At 43.2% G+C, this 7,118-nt stretch overlaps 1 long non-coding RNA gene across 1 annotated transcript; it reads right to left on the bottom strand.

Moving 5' to 3' along the window:
- Nucleotides 1-2,106: 2,106 nt before the first annotated feature.
- Nucleotides 2,107-7,105, bottom strand: LOC128902486 (uncharacterized). The gene is made up of 2 exons (XR_008463814.1): nt 6,490-7,105; nt 2,107-5,300 (listed from the first exon to the last, which is right to left on the bottom strand). It is a non-coding gene; the product is annotated as an uncharacterized LOC128902486 (long non-coding RNA).
- Nucleotides 7,106-7,118: the final 13 nt, after the last annotated feature.

The raw sequence follows: 7,118 nt of genomic DNA, 5'->3' as shown, positions 1-7,118 counted from the left end.
GGCACCAGCTCTTGTAAGGTTCAAAGGCAGTACAGAGCTTCACCATCTCCCGTGAGGCACCTGTTGCTACTGGAATACTTACATCCCTATGAACCTAAACTTTTGCCATAAGGCAAGGAATCCTGGCCGAATTATTTTGACAGAGGTTGAAACCTGGTAGCTCACTTCTAAAGCCTGAATGAAATTCCCACAACAGGAAGCTCTCTCCCTGCCTCACCTGCGGGGCCGAATTGGCAAACAGCCTTCAAGCACAACCCCTCGGTCAAGTGCTTGGGCAAAGGCAGCTGAAGACTGGCCGGGATATGCTCCCCAGCATGCCCCAGTGGCATAGCAATTGGGAAACTCCCCTGGAATGCAGCCATTCCCCACTGGCTTGCTCAGGCAGCTTCCTGATCAGAGGTTCCTGTGAAATCCACTCCCACTTCTCCTCCCACGCTATTAAGGAAGCCTCTGCACCTTGAGCCAGGCTGTGACTTCCTCCAGGCAAAGGGCATCCAGAATTATGCAGATGGATGTAGAGCAGAGGAACAAATAACCCGTCTCAAGGATTTCAGCCTTGGAGTAAGCGGCGGTGGAAACATCCCTATCATGACCTGACTGTTGAGACATCTCAGGAGGAAAAAGTCATTCCCATCCACATGTCATACTATTTGAGAGATGATTAGTAAAAAAACCCACTGAATACCGATTCCTTAAATTTCATGCTGCTGCTAATTTCTTCCTCTATTCCTCACTCATGCAAAGCAACCAAGAGTCAGTGGAGGACATCTGCTCATATCTCCTCTGCATGCTCATAGCACATTTCCAACCTGCAAGGTAAAGCCTTGAAGAGCTACCCTGTCTGTGATGAACCATGGCACTGGTGGTTGCTGTAAGGACCTACAAACTGCCAGCCACTGCTCTGGGCCATCCATCCTTTCATCATTTTCCCCTACCTGCCTGTAACCTGCTAGGGAAGACATAGAATTGGGCATTAGACAAACAACCCAGTTGAGGTGGGGGACAGGGCTAAAAAAGGGCACAGTGTTTGAAGAAAAAAACACAGAATAAGCCAAAGGGATTAGATGTTCAGGATTACTTCCCCCTTTCCTGGGCATGTCAATCCATCAGACTTATCTTTCCTCTCTTTCTTCTATCTAAAGCATATTTGCAGCTTCAACCCAACCTGTTCCTGAGAAGGGGCATGGTGGTAGGAGGTCCAGAACATAAGATGACGATGTTTCTCCATTCACATGCCAGTAAACAAATTCACAGACAAAATTTAGCATGCATTATATAATGAAGTTCAGTCAGAATTTGTATCTGATACGGATTTGGTACTGTTCTTACAACACTTGGAAGATTTTTTAGAATCTGTCAGCCAACAATTTTAAAGTTCTGGCGCTATTTAAAAAGCAAGCTTTCTAAAGTTTAAATATGGTTTTTATTAAAGTCAGTTTTCAGTAAGAACACCAAAGGAACTTATCACATTTAAGATCTGAATGCACCAGAGACTCACGTATGGACCATGTAGCGTTCATGTTTGGTAGAGTCCATGTATGCAGCTGGCAATGCTAAGCTGGTGACTTACAGCTAACTCAGTAAGGTTGAGACATATGCAGTAACTACCGAGCCTAACTCAATAAGGCTGAGACAAACTGCACTACAAACTTCTTTTTAAGTGCTACAATTCACTCTCAAACAAGTGAGCAGAAACATCCAGGGAATGTAAGGGTGGGATCCATCTCATCCAGCTTGACATATCTACATCAATGGAGTCTAGAGAGCGATTCATCTGACTAAAAGTAGATGCCTGCTTTGAAATGAGTTGACTCACTTTCTGGATAATATTGACTCTTTTGACTAGATCTCCATTGACTATGACTCCAGGCCTATCAGCTGCCTCTATCCAGTCTAAAACAGGAGAGAAATTCAATGAGTTTGACCAAAGGCTAGGGATATTCCAGGACACGCTCAAGTAAACTGGTAGCTAATATAGACTGTCTTCCAGTTCTCACTGTAGAGGAACTATTGATGATCCTACAGAGACATTGCCATAGCAGAAATTATACTGAGATAATATGCCCAAATCAGGCACTAATTAAAAATAGGAAAAAGAGACAGAAATGAATGATTCAGGTTTTTTAAATCTCCCATAGATTTAGAGCTTTTTTTTTTACAATGATGTTTTATACTGTGCATATACGTATCATATATATACCATTTATGAATATTCACCATGAACCAACAAAGCATTTTATGTAATCAAAGTCCTGGCACATTAGGAAGATTGTATGTTTGATAGTTTTCAGATTATATCATAGGCTTTAAACTGTAGCTTATAAAAATATGCAGATCTTGAAATTTCAAAGATATTTAAATAGAAATTATTTTCTTAACTAAGGGAAAAGAGACTCATTACTTACAACTTCTTTTGTAGAAGCATATTCTTGTGACCAGCATGCGAGTGAGGCTTTTATTAGATGCACTGAAAATGTTATAGTTTTTGGATCATAGAACCTCTTCTAGAACAAAATTGAACAGCCACATATCTTTTCTTACAGAGCATGATATAATTCAATCCAAGTGTTGGAAGCAGATAAATATTTTTTGCTTTCTGCATTTGGTAAATCTCATTTTCCCCTTCCCCATATTTCTAGGAAAATATAAGCCAGTGTCATACTACTGAGGAAAGGAGACAAGGGCTTATATTCTAACTATTTTGACACACAGAGAGAGGCATTATCAAACTAATGATGGAATGCTAGATTTAAGACAAAATACATGTAATACTTTCTAGTTAGCATAGGTTAAAAATATGCTGGATGTTTTTCCTTAAGATAAGGGTTGTGATTATCCATTCCTTTGTATTTGTCCTGTTACCTAGACCTGTGGAAGCTGCTGCCAAATCAGAGATCCCTATAAATTTTGCAAAATTGTGAATGATCACACGGGAAGAAGGAAAAGTCATATATTCCATTAAAATATGTATCACGTACATTAAAGTTTTAGTGTGACATAAGATAGGTTCATACTGTTTCTTACAAAATGTATAGAATTTGATCACAGTCATAAGGAGATCGATGACATTTTTTTCCAAGCACTGCTTAGAATGTGCATACTTTTTCACGGGAAGACTAATGTAAGTCAGCTTTTCATTTTATACAATTCTTGTAATGGACAGCCCCACATACAGCCCTGCACAACACTGTAAGTGCAGCAACTTCCCATTCTCATATAGTTTTGCTAATGCTGAAGTTAAACTGAGCATTTGGAAATGGGATTAACACCAGTTAGAAGACAACTATGATCCATCTCCAAAAAGGTGCCAATTGCAGTCATGTACACCAGCTATCTACAGACAAATATGCATTAACTATTAAGCCGGTAAGAAACCCACAAAGGAAAACAACAATTTACTGTCCTGAAAACAACAGGACCACTCCAAAACATCTGCCACTTTCTACTAACTCCAATCTCATCTTAGGACAATAGGGAGGAAAATGTCTCTCAAAGCAATGCTGATTAATCATCCTCTTAGGTCTTTCATGTCTTCAGTAGAGAAGCGTACACTCTTTGAAAATAGACCCATGCTTTTCGAAGTTCAGTATTAAGAGCCAGATTCAAAAAGACATTCAAGCAGATTTTAGGGTTCTACATTGAAAGTTGGTCCTCAAAATCGAAACTCAGCTGCCATCTTTCAGCATTGAAATGCGTAGGTGCCTCACCTTTGACACTCGAGCTCTCTGAGGGCAATAAGGGTTCTAGCAGATCTGCAGTGGCAAACTGCAGTGGCATCCACTATTCTCTGCCTTGCCTCTCTGATGGATGGGTTGGAAGCTATGCCTGGAGGCCAGCTAGTTGAACTTCTCATTCAAAGCAACTCCAACTAAAGCAGGTTGCTCAGTCAAGTTTTGAATATCTCCAAGGACTGAGATTCCACAAAATCTATTGAAAAACCATTCCGCCATTTGACCATCCTAACAGTGAAAATATTTTTCCTTACATGCATAATTTCCTGTGTTGCAACTTGTCTCCATTAGCCCTTCCCCCATCACCATACACCTCCAAGAAGAGTTTGTATCTCCTCTCTATATTCGCCCCACCACGCTCTCTTCATACGCTTGTATGTGCCACCCTGTGTGATCTCAGTGACACTCTGCTGCATTCACAACTGTATGTCAATGTCTTGTGCTGTGCTGGGCAGCCAAAAACAGTACTCCAAAGGCAGTTTTGCAAGTGCCAAACAGAGGGGAATAATTACTTCTCTGGACCTGCTCGTTACAACTTGCTAATATAATCCAGGAGGAGGTTGACCTTGTTTGCACCAGCTGCCAACTCATGCTCCATGTGTCCACCAGGACCTCAGGTCCCTTTCTGCAAAGCTGCTCTCTAGTCAGTTGACCTCCAGCATGTGCAAGTGCAGGGGGTTATTCCATGCCCAATACAAGGCTTCTCGCTGGCTTTTGCTGAGTTTGGTGAGGCTCCTGGCAGCCCAATCCTCCAGCCTGTCCTGGTCCCTCTTAATAACAGCCTTGGCCTCCAGCATATCAGCTGCTCCCCTGCAGGCTGGTATCATCCATAAATTTGCTGATAGTGCACTCTCTCCCCTAGTCCAGATCATTAACAGTGAAGACACCAAACCGCACTGGCCCCAGAATCTGTCCCTGAGGGGCATTGCCACCAGCAACCAGCTGTCAGATGGACTTTGTACTGCCAATCACAACCTGTTTAGCTTGGTAGTTCAGTCAGTTTTCCATCCACTTTATCATCTGCTTATCCTGTCCATATCTCGCTATTTTGACTGGTAGGATACAATCAAAGACCTTGGGAAAAGCTTTACTAATGTCAAGGTAAACAATATTCACTACTCTTCCCTTGTCCACAGAACCAGTTATCTTACCATGATCAACCAGTCAGGCTGATAAGGGACAATTTGCCCTTGGTAAATTCATGCTGCCTGTTTCTAATCACCTTCTTGCACTTCATGAGCTCAAAAATGGTTTCCAGGAGAAAGTAATGTTCCAGGAGACTGAGGATAAACTGCTTAGCCTGTAGCTCCCTGGATCCTCTTTCTCAACCTTCTTGAAGGTGGGTATGACATTTACCTTTTCCTTCTGTCCCCAGTCAACACAACCTGTTGAAGTCGATGGGCAGCAGACTCACAGTGACATGGGCTAGCTTCCTCAGCACCCTTGGATGCATCCCATCTGTTTCCATGAACTTGCGGTATGTCCAATTGGCTTAAGTGCTCAGTCTTCACTGTGGCTACAGCTTCACTCCCTCAGACTCCGCTATTAGCCTCAGGCCTGAGGGAAAATCTTACCAATAAAAAAAAAAGTGCAAAATGAAACAATAAAAGGCAAAAAAGGCATCGAACACCTCATCTTTTTCCATGCCTTCTGTTAGTACGTCCCCCTACCACATAGAGTACTTGGCCCACATTTTCCACATGCTGCCTTTTTGTTGCCAATATACTTACTAAAGCCCTTTTTGTTGCTCTGCACACCCCTTGCTGTTTCAACACCAGCTGAGCTTTGGCTTTCCTAATTCCCTCCCTGCAGACTTGGGCAATGTCTCTATATTCCACCCAGGTAGCCCTGGACCTGTTTCTACCTTCTGCATACTTCTCTTTCATATTTGAGGTCAGTCAAGAGTGTCCTGCTCATCCATACTGGCCTTTTACCACATTTGCTCATCTTTCTGTGATTTGGAATGGACCAATTCTGTGCTTTCAGGAGGCTGTTCTTGAAGATCAACTAGCTGTCCCAGGGGCAGCTAATTGTCTCCCATGTGATCCTGCCCAGCAGATCCCCCAACAAACAGAAATTTGCGCTCCAGAAGTCAAGGCTGGCAATTTTACTATTTGGTTTGCTCATTTATCTCAGCATTTTTAACTATACAATCTCAGGGTTGCAGCCAAAGCTGCCCTCAACCTCCACACCCCCGGCCCGTTTCTTCACAAGTAACAGGTCCAGCAGAGCACCTGCCTCCCCTAGCTGACTCACTGATCACCTGTGTCAAGAAATTGTCATCGGATTTTTTGCACTTAATCCATGCTTCAAGTGCTGATACACGTCTGGAACCTGGTGTTCCCCAGAATAAGGAGTTGCGCTTTTACTGTCTTGACAGCAGAAATCTCACTTGACCTTCAAGATCTGAATATCCTTATCACCTGCCACAGGGAATCTCGGGAAGAAGGCTCCTTTAACACAGCTGTAGCGCTGATGAATACTGTGACCCTGATGCAAAGGGCTCACAAGGCTCATAACATATCCTGAGGAGGGATGTGATACAAGTGTGAGGAGGTTAGAAACGTTGTGGTGCCAAGGCCTGTTGTGACAGGTGCTACCTTCATCACCCCTAAGGAGGCTAGGAGTGGACAAGGAGACTTAGGGGGCATTCTCAGGTTTTTGGTGCTAGCTATGGAGGTGAGCAGAGCAGTCCTATCCATGTTGAGTCCTATCCACTCACCAGTGTTCAAGGAACACATAGTACTCCTAGACTCACCAGTGGCAAAGGTGAGAAAGGTAGTATGCTTGCAGTTACTTCATGTAGGGTCTTAGCAGGTGAAACAGTGCTGGAGATGACTCCCCGTTGCCATAGTTTACTTGCCAATGAGCTTCCTTGCTAATCTCATGTGCCCAAGAAGTCTTGATATAGTAAGGGTTAGAGCTGCTTCCTTGAGGGAGGACTTCTTAGGAGAATGGCCTCATATTGATTCAGTAATGAATGCTTTTGCCAGTTCACAGCTCCTGCCTATTTAATGTGGCCGCAGACTTCTGAATTTAATGATGTCTTCATAACCTTCTGAATCTGTAATTCTGCCGTTCGAGCTCCTGATCTCTTCTTGTTCTAAAATAATGATGGATTGAACATTTGTCAGAAGTACATCACCTTCTAAGGCAGTTATGGCTCCTGGTTTGCACAGGAGATGATAGGATCCAGCCTTTATAAGCCAGACTGAGTGAAAAGCAGTCTTTGGAGAAGACTTGTAGAGGCACATACACATCTTGAGCGCCTAATAAACAGAAAATAACTCACTACCTGTCTGAAATTCACTGTAGCAGGCTGCTCCACCTCAGCACTGTGCCCAAGAGAAACTTGTGTGGGGCGCTCCCTGCCTCATATCCTACACG

The sequence above is a fragment of the Rissa tridactyla genome, chromosome 1 (genome assembly GCF_028500815.1).
Source record: "Rissa tridactyla isolate bRisTri1 chromosome 1, bRisTri1.patW.cur.20221130, whole genome shotgun sequence".
Lineage (NCBI taxonomy): Eukaryota > Metazoa > Chordata > Aves > Charadriiformes > Laridae > Rissa > Rissa tridactyla.
The sequence above is the reverse complement of the archived record's forward strand: the minus strand, read 5'-3'. Positions and strand labels throughout refer to the sequence as shown.